The following is a 15,132-nucleotide window of genomic DNA, read 5'->3' as shown; positions in this document are numbered from 1 at the left end:
AGCCCTCTGGCAGTGGTAAAGCACCTCCATGCAACAGAACACGCACCTTCGCTCGCAGACACAGAGGAGGCAGGTGGATTACGAGCATTAGTGTGCGTGTGTGGTGCCTTCTCATTTGGCCAAATACTCTGTGATCCATGATGCACAGATGCACACACATGCTCACTTACCAACATAATGATAAGTCTATTATAACCCCCACCCCCCCCCCCACACACACACACACACACACAAACACACACACACTGGATGTTTACTAAAAACACACTGTTAGCTCTACTCACAATTCTCTTTTTTCATTCATCAGCTGGAAATGTATTTTTATAGTGACCACTGGAGAGGCAGAGGGGTGTAAAGTTACTGCAGCTATAGCTCTTTTCTCTCATACCAAAATCATACACATACCACGCACGCACACACACACATTCCACGAATGCAGGGACACACCATGCTAACATCTCACATTACTGCTCACATTACACACGGGCATGCCCAAGCAGGCTGTCACCCTGCATTCTCAGTTGGTGAAGATACCAAACCGCAATCAAATCTCCTGAGAAAATCAAAACTGAGCTGAGTGATAACAATCTTGAAAAATGCTTCTTCGTAATAACGTAGGCGACAAGCACAAGCATTTGGCTGTGGTCCAAACGCTTATCTGCTCAAATTTGCAAGTCATGTTGAATTTGGCCATGTAAATGGGATTATTTCACGAATGATAGATGGCGGTTGACATTCAAATTTCAAGGAGGGACTTTTTAATCAGACCAGGTTAACACTGACATTCATTGACTTTCACATACTCAAAACGTGCTGCAAACAGACAAAGCCAATATTTTGGGCTTATTTAAACATTAGGAATTCTAACTTGTGATTTTTTTTCAAAGCCCTTGAACCCTACTTTAAATCACAGATAGCAGATAAACAAGCCATACTGCCCCTCGGCAGAGAAAACTCTGTATTCAATAAAAATAAGGTGTGTTAAAATTTCAAAGAGAGCAGAGACTCATGTCTCATGTCTTGGCCCTCTGAATTAACTTGATACCCTCTATAATCCTTCGATGGACATCTTATCCTGAAATACCTTAGCAGATGCTTCTGGCACAGTAAAAGGACACTATCTATGTCTTCACGAACAAAGAGCAAAATTATCTCAGCATGTGATGGGATGATTAGGGAGGCACCAAATCCAGGATTCGGCCGAATACTGGGCTTTTTGACGGAAAAAGAAGGCGACCCAGGCCGAGCCACACACCCAACCCGCAGTGCCGACCTGTCCCGCGGCGGCAAGGACCCCAAACAACACACAACATCGCCGCTGCCAAAACACCTGCGCATGAAACATCCGAAAGAATACGAGACGTGCATGAAGGACTCCATAGACAGCAGCCAAAACGCAGCAACCCCAGGTACGGCAAAGGAAGGACAGTCACAGCTAAAAACTGGGGTTAACCAGACAGTGCCTCTCCTGGTCTGTCAGCCGGTCTCTCGGCAAATGAGTGTCCCTACAGTGGGAACGGAGCGACCGAACGGCCGGCTGCTGCTCGTTAGCTAACATTAGCTTTCTAATTTCACCCACCCGACATGCCTTCATCATACACTGGTTAGCGAAAATTTGCCAAACAAAATTGTCACTCATCTGGCGATAGCGATGTGCTTTCCTACGATGTGAAAAGAGCGTGTGAATTCAACATTAAGTTGTTACTAGGGCTGCCACCTCTTAGTCGATTAGTCGACTAATCGGTCGTTTTGGTCTTAGTCGACTAAGATTTCTTTAGTCGATTAGTCATTTTTTATGCTTATTCATGCTTAATTACTTATTTCCAAGAAACTTCTGAGCACATTTATGGTAAACACAAGATTTAAAGTGGTGCTTTTGCAGGATTAATTGTGGAGAAACTCAGTTTTACAGATGGTTAATTAACTACATTTATATTGTGCTTTTCTAGTCTTAACCACCTCTCAAAGCGCACAGCTCTGACAATTAAATCAACTAATCGATTAGTCGACAAAATTGTATAAGTGTTAATCGACTAAGAATTTCTTTAGTCGAGGACAGCCCTAGTTGTTACATTTAGCTATTTTAGAGGCTCTGGACGTTGTTTACGTCATTAATGTGTTTACTGTGTTAACGGACTGGGGATGGGAGTAGGATTCGGTATTCGGTTTCGGATTAGGCAGAATCTTAACCAGTGGATTCGGTATTCGGCCAAACCCCAAAAATCTGGATTTGGTGCATCCCTAATGATGATAGATACAATGAGATAACATAAATGTGTCCTGTAGAGATTTCCCCATACAGTTCCCACAGAGACAGGTGTTCCTTTAACATCTTTGCTTGTACGACTCCAGTGCAAGCAATGCTGCAAAAATCACATTTACATTAACCCTGGAAGATTTAATTCATAATGCCCACTTCTACTCTGTATCAAAGGGGTATTGCACTACCATGAAGTTGTAGGACTCACTAGAGTTTTGTGTAATGATCAAAATTTAAGCAGTGGAGACACAGATACGTCCATAATCCGTAATCTCTAGTATGGGCCAAGCTCCAAAAACTCTGGATGGATGCTACAATTTCCATAATTAGGGCTGCAATTAGTTATTATTTTCATTATTGATTATTTTACCAGTTCATTTCTCGATTAATAGTTTGGGCTAAATGTCAGAAAATGATGGAAAATGCCCATCACCATTTCCCAGAGCCCAAAGAGATATTTTGAAATTGCTTGCCTTGTCTTAACAACAATCTAAAAGATATTTAATGGTCATATTGACAAAGAAAAGCAGTACTTAAGCTGGAACAATTATTTGACCATTGTGCCAGAAGAAATAGTCCGGTACATAACCCACCGTAAACCGTCAAATTGTTGCATTTACACTTTTTTTCCTTACAAATTAAACAAACGAGATGCAAAAGGTAATTAATGTTAGCCAGCTGCAGCTTCATATTTACTATTACAGACATGAGCGTGGTATCAAACCTTCTCATATAACTCCCAACAACAACAACTCAAATAAGCATACAGTATTTCCAAAAACGCTGAACTATTCTTTAAAAATGTCTCAAATCCAATCCAAAATAACACCAATGACATCATAAAGGTTGTCGTTTTAAACTTGAAAGCTCCCTCCAAAGGAAGTAAGTAAAATGTATTCATAAAGCAATTTTCACAGACATAAGTCACAAAGTGCTGGGAAAACACAAAACAGAATGTGAACTAGGGCTGCAACTAACGATTATTTTAATAATCGATTAATCTGTCGATTATTTTTTCGATTAATCGATGAATCGGAAAAAAAAAAAAAAACATTAATTTACATCAACTCAATACATGCATACTTATTGTTTTAGTTAATAGTTGTGTAAAGGTAAGTAACCCAAATAGCAGATACAGACAAGACAGACAGACAGACAGACAGACACACACACTTATTCATTAAATTATTGCCATCATTGTAGTAAGTGCAAGTTAAGTTCATTTATACACCACACACTATTATATTTGTCAACAATAACTGATATGGGACAAAGCACATAATATATACATAACAGATTGAAAAATTAATGGGCCAAAAAAGGCGAGTGAATAAAACAGTGTCTTTAGTCTTGCAAAGTATACCGCCTCTGCTTTATTACTGTTATTACCGAGCTAACGCTAGCTTGTCATGCTAGTCAGCTGGATAACGAGTAAACAGCAGCACCAGAAGAGCTACTGGAGGGACGGTACGTTCCTCCCTTCAGAACGGAACAGAAGTAGGATAGTGTAGTGACTTTACCCTGCTGTTGAACTCCCTTCCTCCTCATCAAGGACTCCAACATGTTTACGTTTTAGGTGCTGACTCATCACCGTGGTGCGCCCGTGCCATGCCGTGTCGCTTTTGCTTATCTTGCAATTAACACGTTTTTGATTTATTTAGTGTGAAATGCTCCCACACCTTGGATGACTTGGGTCGTACTGATTTCTCTGCCTCCGCAGAGTGTTTCAGAACAACGTTACGGGTCTCTCCGTATTTCCTCTACCCCCGCTCTGCTCTTTTTTCTTTTCTTTCGCTCCGCGCTGCTCCGCTCTGCGCTCAACTCAATTTTTTTTTTTTTATCTCCGCGACTAGGTGGCCTAATAGTTGCGCGACACAAGGAATCGATAATTAAATTCGTTGCCAATTTTTTTGGTAATCGAATTTTATCGATTCGTTGTTGCAGCCCTAATGTGAACACACAATCAGTATTACACAATAATAATGAAAGTGCAGTCCAGGTGCATACGGGTCAACAAAACGCCTGTCTAAACAGGTATACGGCTTTATCTGATTTTTAAAAGAATCCACAGAAACAGAAGACCGTAAGTGAGGAGGCAAAGCATTCAATATGCAGCCACACGCAGGAGCCTGCCCATGCAAAGCTCTATACTGTACGTATGTGTAGGATTTTTAAGCTGAATCTAATATGCAACAGGGAGCCAGTGAAGAGACTTTAGTACCAGGGTACAGTGAGATTTTCTTTTTGACCCAGGGAGCAAAAAGCAATAGAAGACAACTACAACTATCATTGTTTCCACAGGCTAGAGACAGAAAAATTGAACTTGTGTACAATTAGAGTGCCCCAATAAATGTAGTCCATTGAAACTTGGAAGAGAAAACCACTGACTGAATCACATTGTTGTGTTGAAGGTATACACAGGTTAAAAACCTGACCTTTTGCTCTATTTATTTGTACTGTCATACCCTCACACGCAACTCTGCAGACAGTCTGCGGCTACATGAAGAGTATTGAAAAAGTGATAACCAATGTGACACAAGAGTTGGGATTGTAACACACAGGCATATTAAAAAGCTGTTTGTTTGAGCTCTGTGGTTACTAGGTCAGAGGGCCCAGTGTGGAGGGGGCAGGGTAAATAATGGTTAACAAGAAGCATGTTGCTAAATCGCGACCTCAAAAACAGCCAGAGGCGCTGATGACAGGCAAAAGGCAGAGTCACTGTCACGTGCAGTGAGGAATCATGGCCTTCTGGGAATGGCCCAAAAAAAGAAAAGAAAAAAATTAATAGAGGGCACGAAGAAAGAAACAAATGTTGGCTACCAGTCTGTTGTCGTTTGTCTTTGAAGGGTGGGGCAGACAACGGAGATCCTCCAAAATTACATGAGCAAACACATTCAAATGCCGTTTGGAGCTCACACATTCTGGGTGTGTTGGGGATTAATGAAGACAAACCGATGAGCGCACACTTTGTGACGTATCAAAACCAACCACAAAGTCATCAAATTGGATATTGTGTACGCAGTGTTTCCCACAGGTTGAGAATTTACTTGTGGTGGTGGGGGGCGCAGGATGTGACGGCGCCGCTCAGTAATAAACTAACAAACAAAAGGTTTATGAATTATTTATTGAAAACAATGACTACATAACATTAACAGATAATTTAGAAAGAAATAACTATGTACATATTAAACAAACCAGACTAGATGATACAGAGTGCGGATCGGACCGGATTTTTCTGTCCGAGCAGTAACCGAACCCGGCCGAGCCCGACAGGCATTAAGATATTTATGTCCGAGCCCGACCCAGTTAAAATCTTTTTTTTTTTCTCTTCTCATACTAATTATACTATTATACTTATTCGGGCTCGAGTCCACAAGTTCACAGGCACGGAGACAAACTGAAGGCTTGGTTGGCAACGGTAGCTCTGGTTAGCGATAAATGACGTTTGGGGTGCTTTAACAGCAGTGTGGCCGCTGTGTTTTATTTATTATTTATTTTTTACAGTTAATCCGGAAAGCCACAACACCACAAGCAACATGCTATTACTAATGATAGCCAAGGCTAAAGTGAATGTTGACACTGTATAAGGGCTACACAATATAGTTTTTGATTATTTATTTTTTTAAATTGTCACCGTGATATTCACTGACGCAATAAACACATCACGAAAGGCTGCGACATATCGCAAAAGACACAGAATGTTTTGTGTTACTTGAAATAGATCAGCAGAAAACTGCACATTAAAATGTTAACCATCTTTTTTAGCAGTGCCTTTTATATTCAATTCAATGTTCAATTTGTTCAATAAAAGAATGTTGGAAATTATTTCCTTACATTTGTTTTAACTTCAACAAGCAATTTGTTGTATTTTAGTAGAATACTGAAAGCAGTAGAAACGCAGAAATGAGTACACTGTATCTCTTTATTTATCGCTAAGTAATATAGTTAGCCATATTCAACAACGTTATTGCATATTTCCCTCATATCGTGCAGCCCTACGCTGCATCATGCACGCTGAACACAACTTCACAAAGGGGGAGGGGCTGGAGGCCGCTGGTCTGTGTGCATTATAAAAATACATCATTGACTGAAGAAAAAAAAATTATTTGGATTTTCCCTACCTGGGTGGGTCTCGATCTACCAGGGCGGGGGCGCCCAAGTAGAACCTAATGTATGTATGGGAAACACTGGTATGCAGTCATCGTTGAGTCAGTCTCAACTGTCTGGATTTCAGCCTCAGACCCTATATGATTAATGACTGAATCGGTGTGTGGGCTGGTGGCATATAAATAGCAGCAAACAGAAACACCACTTGTGCTCCTTCACCTGGCAAACACAGACAACAAAGTAAGTAGATCAGTGTCAGACTGATGTACACATGTTGTGTTTCAGGTGGAAACCAGTTCAGCCATCAACTGCATTGAAAACAAGATGATAAAAAGGGTTTCTGCAGGACACTAACTTTATGCAAGGTCTTCCTCTCTACGTTACCTCTCAGTGAGCAAAGCGCTGTCAGTTTGTCTCCGGGTCACATCTTCACTCAGTCACTCAAGACGTGAGGGATCTGCACGCAAGTCCTGAGCTGCTGACCTCCAGAGTTCAGTACAGACAGAGACACAGCTTGCCAGGACACGGAGTTACAGTGACCTCATTCCTCAGGGGCAGACTGGCCCAAACTGGGAGCACCCAAGAGCCAATGACAGAAGGGAACTCCAGCCACATGACTCCTAATGTCTAGGATATTTAGGCCAGAGAGGGCTTAACCTGACTGTGAGGCTAGCAAGAATGCAAACTGCACTCTTTAAAAGTGAGACGTCACAGCTTGATATCAAGAGGAAATACTAAAGTCCAACTATCAATGAAGGCTGATATAAGCCTCCCTAGTTTAATTACTCTATTTAAGACTCTGCAACAATGGGTGTGTGAGGTAACTTGTATTCACTTGAGTACTTTGATGTCATGTTATTTTATACTTCACTACATTTCAGGGAGAAATATTGTACTTTGACAGCTGTAGTTACTAGTCACTTTGATCAAAGTTTTTAATATATACAGTGGGGGAAATAAGTATTTGACCCCTTGCTGATTTTGCAGGTTTGCCCACTTACAAAGAATGCAAAAATCTACAATTGTAATCATATGTACATTCTAACAGTGAAAGACAGAATCCCAAAGAAAATTCCAGAAAATCACATCATATGAATTTATTAAAATTGATAACCATCTGATGAGGAAAAACAAGTATTTGACCCCCTGGACAAACAGCAAGTATTCTGGCTCCTACAAGCCAGTTAGTCTTTCTTTAAGACACAGCCCCAATCCGAACCAATTATCTACATCAAATACACCTGCCTCACCTCGTTACCTGTATAAAAGACACCTGTCAACACCCAAACAACCAGCATCCAACATCACCACCATGGGCAAGAACAAAGAGCTTTCTACGGACATCAGGGACAAGATTGTTGATCTGCACAAGGCTGGGATGGGCTACAAGAGAATCGGAAAGCAACTTGGAGAGAAAAGATCAACTGTCGGTGCAGTTATCAGGAAATGGAAGAAGCACCACACCACCGCCAACCTCCCTCGGTCTGGGCCTCCACACAAGATCTTGCCTCGTGGGGTGTCCCTGATCATGCGAACGGTGAGGAATCATCCCAAAACCACAAGGGGGATCTGATGAATCAACTGAAGGCAGCTGGGACCACAGTTACAAAAAGAAACGGTTGGTAACACACTACGCCGTCATGGATTGAAATCCTGCAGCGCACGCAAGGTCCCCTGCTCAAGAAGAAACATGTACAGGCCCGCATGAAGTTCGCCATTCACCACCTGGACGACTCAGAAGAGGCCTGGAAGAAGGTGATGTGGTCAGATGAGACCAAAATAGAACTTTTTGGCCTCAACTCAACTCGTCGTGTTTGGAGGGCAAAGAACACCGAGTACAACCCAAAGAACACCATCCCCACCGTCAAGCGTGGTGGTGGCAACATCATGCTTTGGGGGTGCTTTTCAGTCAAGGGGACGGGACAACTCCATCGTATTGAGGGGAGGATGGACGGGGCCATGTATCGTGGAATTCTGGACCGACATCTCCTTCCCTCAGTGAGAGAGCTGAAGATGGGTCGAGGATGGGTGTTTCAGCACGACAACGACCCTAAGCACACCGCCAAAGCAACAAAAGAGTGGCTGAAGAAGAAGCACATCAAGGTTCTGGAGTGGCCTAGCCAGTCTCCAGACCTGAATCGATTGAAAATCTTTGGAGGGAGCTTAAAATTGAGTTGCCAGGCGACAACCTCGAACCTGAATGATTTGGAGGCTGTCTGCAGGGAGGGTGGGCCAAATCCCCCTGCCGAAATGTGCACAAACCTTGTCACCAACTATAAAAACCACTTGACATCTGTGCTGGCCAATAATGACTTTTCTACAAAATATTAACATGCTGTTTGTCCAGGGGGTCAAATACTTGTTTTTCCTCATCAGATGGTTAGCAATTTTAATAAATTCATATGATGTGATTTTCTGGAATTTTCTTTGGGATTCTGTCTTTCACTGTTAGAATGTACATATGATTAAAATTGTAGATTTCTGCATTCTTTGTAAGTGGGCAAACCTGCAAAATCAGCAAGGGGTCAAATACTTATTTCCCCCACTGTATATATATATATATATATATACACACACACACACACACACACACACACACACACACACACATATATATATATATATACACATACAGTACAGGCCAAAAGTTTGGACACACCTTCTCCTTCAATGCGTTTCCTTTTTATTTTCATGACTATTTACATTGTAGATTCTCACTGAAGGCATCAAAACTATGAATGAACACTTATGGAATTATGTACTTAAGAAAAAAATGTGAAATATCTGAAAACATGTCTTATATTTTAGATTCTTCAAAGTAGCCACTCTTTGCTTTTTTATTAATAAGGGAAAATATTCCACTAATTAACCCTGACAAAGCACACCTGTGAAGGTAAAACCATTTCAGGTGACTACCTCATGAAGCTCATTGAGAGAACACCAAGGGTTTGCAGAGTTATCAAAAGAAGCAAAGGGTGGCTACTTTGAAGAATCTAAAATATAAGACATGTTTTCAGTTATTTCACACTTTTTTGTTAAGTACATAATTCCATATGTGTTCATTCATAGTTTTGATGCCTTCAGTGAGAATCTACAATATATATATATATATATATATATATATATATATATATATATATATATATATATATATATATATATATATATATATATATATATACATACACATACATACATACATACATACATACATACAGCTCACACACACAGTTACAATTTACAAATAATATCAGTTATAAAATATGATGCATTGTTGTTTTTGTAGATTTTTTGGGCTTTTCCACCTTTATTTTATAGGACAGCTACGTGAGAAAGGGGGAGAGAGGGGCAAGACATGCAGGAAAACATCACAGGTCGGATTCGAACCCTGGACCTCTGCGACGAGGTATAAACCTCTCAGTATATGTGCGCCTGCTCTACCCACTGAGCCAACCCGGCCACACGATTGCATTGTTTAAACCACCCATCAGTATAATATAGTTCAAATCAGTTCCACCTTCACTAGCTACATGGTAAAATAATAATTAACACATTAATGCAATGGTAATAATCATCCAATAATAAGATAAAACACGGACAGGGGCCATTCCTCTGCCTCATGATAACCTTTACTGTTGAAACTCATAAATTCTGGTCCATTTTGGGACAGCTGTGATTACCAGTGCTAACAATAAGCACATCATTCGAAACAACACGTTACTGATCACTGTAGGGCAGGAAACACTTTGCACTTTGAGGAAGGCGAGCAACTCATATATATTTGCATGGTTAAAATAACTACACTTGTACTGAAAACAAATGTTTCTCTTTAAAATGCCTGGGGCCAGTTGTTCTGCTCTCTGGATTGTGTCATTATACGACGCGTGCGCACAAATGATGTCCAAAGTATGCCGGTTCTCGTCTTCCAAATTTCTTCTAGTACATGCATTTCCTGTGAATCCCTTGCGCATGTACACGCCATGATCTGAATCCAGCGCTGCACCACTGACAATGTAAACTACTTGGTAACTAATGAGTAACTAATTTAACGGCCACGGCAGAATAAATATCATCAAAAAATGGGTTTCATATGATGACATTTTTGAGGATAACTTTATCGTTTTTTCTGCTAATTTTTGTACCTTTACTGAAATAAAATGATTTGAATTGGTATTTTTATAGTGTGATACTGCCACTTAACTAAAAGATCTCAATACTTCTTCCACCACCATTCATGAGTGTACTTATGCATTCAGATGTGCAGCTTATTTAGTGTCAGTGATATCATACATGTGGTACCTATGCACATGAATGCATAAATAATCGGTTTTACCCACATTAAATGAGTGCTTTGAACAGCATTGCATAATGCCAGATTGTATCTGTGGCTCTGTGTGTGTGTGTGTGTGTGTGTGTGTGTGTGTGTGTGTGTGTGTGTCTGCAACGTCTGGTGTGGTTATGTTGTATACTTTGGCCAAGTGGAGCAGATTATTCGGCCTGGTGCGAAAAACGATGCCAACATAAAAATGACCTCATGGCAGTGCAGATGACCTGCAAACAGAGCTACGTCAGTGCAGAAATATCGGCCAAATACAGGTAGAACCACAGGACACACAACAGCCAAACGGAGACAGGCAAGAAACGAGAGAAAGGAAGAGAGGAAGAGAAACACAGCAACAGACAAGCAGGACTTGGCACAGTCAGCAAAACAATGCACAGCAGCCAGACAGTTAAGTGTGAGAACTGAAGCCACACAGCTTCTGAGTCACTCAAACACTTTTGTTCTGAAACAAAGGGCAGTGTGCGATTTGACTATGGCACCTAACACAAATCACCAACACAACATACTCACCTACTCCTCCTCCCCGGGGGAAAACTCTACCAAAATAGCACACGTATTTTCTTCATGCTTTTAGAAGTGGAAACTCTAAAAATGGTCAGTCTGCGAAGAAAAACAATTTTCATATGTTGTTCTGCAACAATAATGTTGGCTATAATATTATGAGCCACAGCTAGTGGAGCATAACTATTATTTGCTGGCTATTCTTTGTGATGAATGGTATGGTAGGTTTGGTAGAAAAAACATGGTATGTTCCAGCTAATCACAGGGTTGGTGTCATAGACCTTCTAAACTGAGAGAAAGCAGAGAACATCACTAGCATTAGATACAGTGGTAAGTTACTCCATTATGCATGCCATCACAGCAAGATGATGTAAGAGTTGAGATTAAATGTTCCAGCGTGTCTGTCTGTGGCAGTTAGCCTATGTTAGGCACAGACTGTAATATTACAGCCACTGACATCTACAGTAGTCCCTAATTACAAAAGGATTCCCTTATTTTTTTCCCCCTGGCCAGCTAAATCCACACCGCTAGGATCAAAATACCGACAAGTTAACAACAGGATGGGCGGACAGAGAAAAAAGATCCTCCGAGACTGAAAACATCATGAACCAAACCCCAAACATGGTGACTTTCTGGAGAAAATCTACTAGCGTACATCTTATAACTGCTAAGTATTGTTTTTTCACTAAATGTCTTGATTCTTATTTTTTAACCCGGACATTTAAGAAGTAGGCTACTTCCTTATTGGAGCCTCAGCACTAAAGAAGTCAAACATCAGAGACTACAAAGTTGAGTCGGTCTCAACTTTTCGCCGCAGACCCGCTGCGTTGTTTTGCTTGTCCATCCTGCGGCAAATCCCGCTGCAGCCCAAACGCACTACCCCCATTCAAAAGGAATGGATTCCTGCGTTTTTGCCGGACAGTTGGACGGCCAACGCAGGCTGTCTAACGCAGCGCTGTGGAGAATGGTCTGGAAAGTAGGGCTGTCCTCGACTAAAGATATTCTTAGTCAACTAACACTTATAGGATGTTGTCGACTAATCGATTAGTTGATTTAATTGACAGAGCTGTGCGCTTTGAGAGGTGGTTAAGACTAGAAAAGCACAATATAAATGTAGTTAATTAACCATCTGTAAAACTGAGTTTCTCCACAATTAATCCTGCAAAAGCACCACTTTAAATCTTGTGTTTACCATAAATCCAAGTTTCTTGGAAATAAGTAATTAAGCATGAATAAGCATAAAAAATGACTAATCGACTAAAGAAATCTTAGTCGACTAAAACTAAAACGACCGATTAGTCGACTAATCGACTAAGAGGTGGCAGCCCTACTGGCAAGCGAGGCTAATGTGAACTGATGTACTTAGAGCTGTCTTCTTGTGATCGGATTAGGGCTGGGCGATATGGAGAAAATCAAATATCACAATATTTTGGACCAAATACCTCGATATCGATACCGCAACAATATTGTAGTGTTGACTATTGGTGCTTTTACAAAATATTTACACAATGAGATTTTTGATAAATAATCATCTGTAATGTGGATATAATGACTAAGTGGGTTAAGGCAAATAATATAACAGTTACAACAGTTTGGTAAGTTCAGAAAATGACATCACTTTACTGTAATGCAGCCTTTAAAACCAGGAAAAGACAACACTTATGTCATATCACGATATTACGATATCCAAAATCTAAGAAGATATCTAGTCTCATATCACGATATCGATATAATATTGATATATTGCCCAGCTCTAGATCGGATCACTCAGGACGGATATTAAAATTAAGTGAAAACAGTGCCTAAGAAAGCAGCCGTTTAGACATACATTATTTGCACGTGCACCATCAGTGAAGGTCTACTCAATCAATTTAAAATAATTAAAAATAAAAGGATGACATGTTTATGTTCATTCCAATACTATTCCAGTTCCACTGGAAGAATGAGAAGTTTAAATTGATTTTGCCCACCAGAATGGCAAAGCTGCTGATCAAGCTAATCTAAGATCCTGAATTAGACAAAAGGCTCCGTTACCAGGGGAGTATATACAGCCAACATCTTACACGCGCATTACATAAGCAGAAGCCCATCTCCTGCTTTGATACCACTGATGTAAAAAAGTACATCCCCTGGACAGGACATTGGTGGGTTGTGGTGGGCCTCTGTCTTCAAACCCCCATAAGCTTCTTTCCAGACATCACCAAGCCCTACTCTTCATCCATTTGATGTTTCCCCTTGTCTAAATGAAAGAAAGTAATTCTCTGTGGATTCTTCAAAAGACAAACGTGAATAACAGTAGGCAGTTCTGCACCACTGCTATTTGCACTCTGTCACGCACTGTTATTACCATTTGAAAAGTTGCATGCTTTTTCCATTTGGATATAAGAAATAGGGTCAGCCGACTATTTTTCTTGTTTTTTTTCCCCAAGATGAACGCTCAGTAACTGAGGGGGCCAAAAAAAAAAAAAAAAAAGGCTCCACGCTGAGAAGTTAACTGACTTTTCTTGAGTCCTGCAGGATGCACATTCCTGGCCTGGAAATGATTACGAGTGGAAATTACAAGGTGGTGGGCTGTTTGCCGTTGCCCAAAGTGAACAGCTTTTGCAGGTCTATTATGAGCATGAACCAATGATTAAGCAAACATAGTCTACTTTTCTCACGTTACATTTAATGTGACAGGATGGCGCAGTAGCTCAGCAGAATGTCGTTCAGTCAGATTATTTGGTCAGGTTTCTGTAGCTGGAGCTGACCTTTCACCACCCAGGAAAGAGGAAGAAAAGAGAACACGAGAACTTCACCAGTAGTCATGATTTTTAAGCTGACTCCAGACTCAACCTGCTGATTCAATACAGGAAGGGACATCGGATTCAACAGCAGCACATCTCAGACCTCAACTTCCACCTCTGATGGCAAGAGACTAAACGCTTTCCTCCCCCATGCATGGTGTAAATGCTCCAAAACCCAAACAGCGTGAAGCATTGTGTGACCTTTAAACCAGACAAGACTCACATCCTGTAGTGGACTTCCTCTTTTTATGCAACAGACATCGTGTTACCTCAGATCTTTTTTACATTCTTCTGGGAATCCCAGCTAACAGGCCCGATTTCCCAACATCACCTCCCCAGTAAAATCATCTCTGTGGCGTATTACGGAGGGACCGAGGTGGTCTCAGAGAGATGACAGACCTGGTGCATTTACAGAGAATGTTTGAGTCACTGACGTTAACGCTACCCTACAAAAAACGGTGCATGGGCATGTTGGAAATCTTTGAACAATAGAGTAAAAGTTAGTATATTTTGTTGCTAAATGGAAATAATATTTCCTTTAAAAGTCACGTTAACACAGTGTATAAAAGAAACAACCTATTTTGGCTTCTTTAGCTACCTCAACTGTATATTTCGAATAAATGTTTAACCAACTGCAAGGGGCCGCGGAGGGATTTCAAATCTTTGTTTTTTTCACTCAGCCTATCAAACGGCCATTACGCTAACGGTTACAACAAAAGCCACATTTATTGTTCCACATGGCCAGTTCCATTATAAAAGACCTACTCACCTGTGTCTACGTCTTTTTTTGGAAGAGGGTGTATTTATTTTCGTGTGTCGAAGCGGGTATTATTAGATACTAGATACAGGAAAGCGTTGGTTAACAAGTCCACGCTGTCTTAATACATCCATGGTACACTTTCACAGAAACTTTCAATGTTGGCGCGGCTGATACCATGAAGGAACTCCAACCACACTGTCAGAAATAGCTGGCCTTTGTTGTACGCCTATGAAACGCAGTACAACCTATAAAATCATTAATTAATAGATTAATGTGTTGGAGTAACAGTCGATTCAATGATTGTGAAATGCTGAATTCATTTCACTTTATAGTTTATTTAGGACAGACAGTTAGCGCACCCCTAAAATGATCCCAC

The 15,132-nt window shown here is 40.7% G+C and overlaps 1 protein-coding gene across 1 annotated transcript in view; it reads right to left on the bottom strand.

Annotated features, from left to right (window-relative positions):
* LOC114559412 (protein FAM110A) overlaps positions 1–14,916 on the bottom strand; it is a 29,255-nt gene extending 14,339 nt beyond the window's left edge. Inside the window, 1 exon segment of the mRNA XM_028584028.1 lies at positions 14,766–14,916. The gene's annotated coding sequence lies outside the window, so the exon portion shown is untranslated.
* Between the last annotated feature and the right edge of the window lie 216 nt (positions 14,917–15,132).

Source organism: Perca flavescens, chromosome 7 (genome assembly GCF_004354835.1).
Source record: "Perca flavescens isolate YP-PL-M2 chromosome 7, PFLA_1.0, whole genome shotgun sequence".
NCBI classification, from domain to species: domain Eukaryota; kingdom Metazoa; phylum Chordata; class Actinopteri; order Perciformes; family Percidae; genus Perca; species Perca flavescens.
This window is presented reverse-complemented; position numbering and strand designations above follow the sequence as displayed.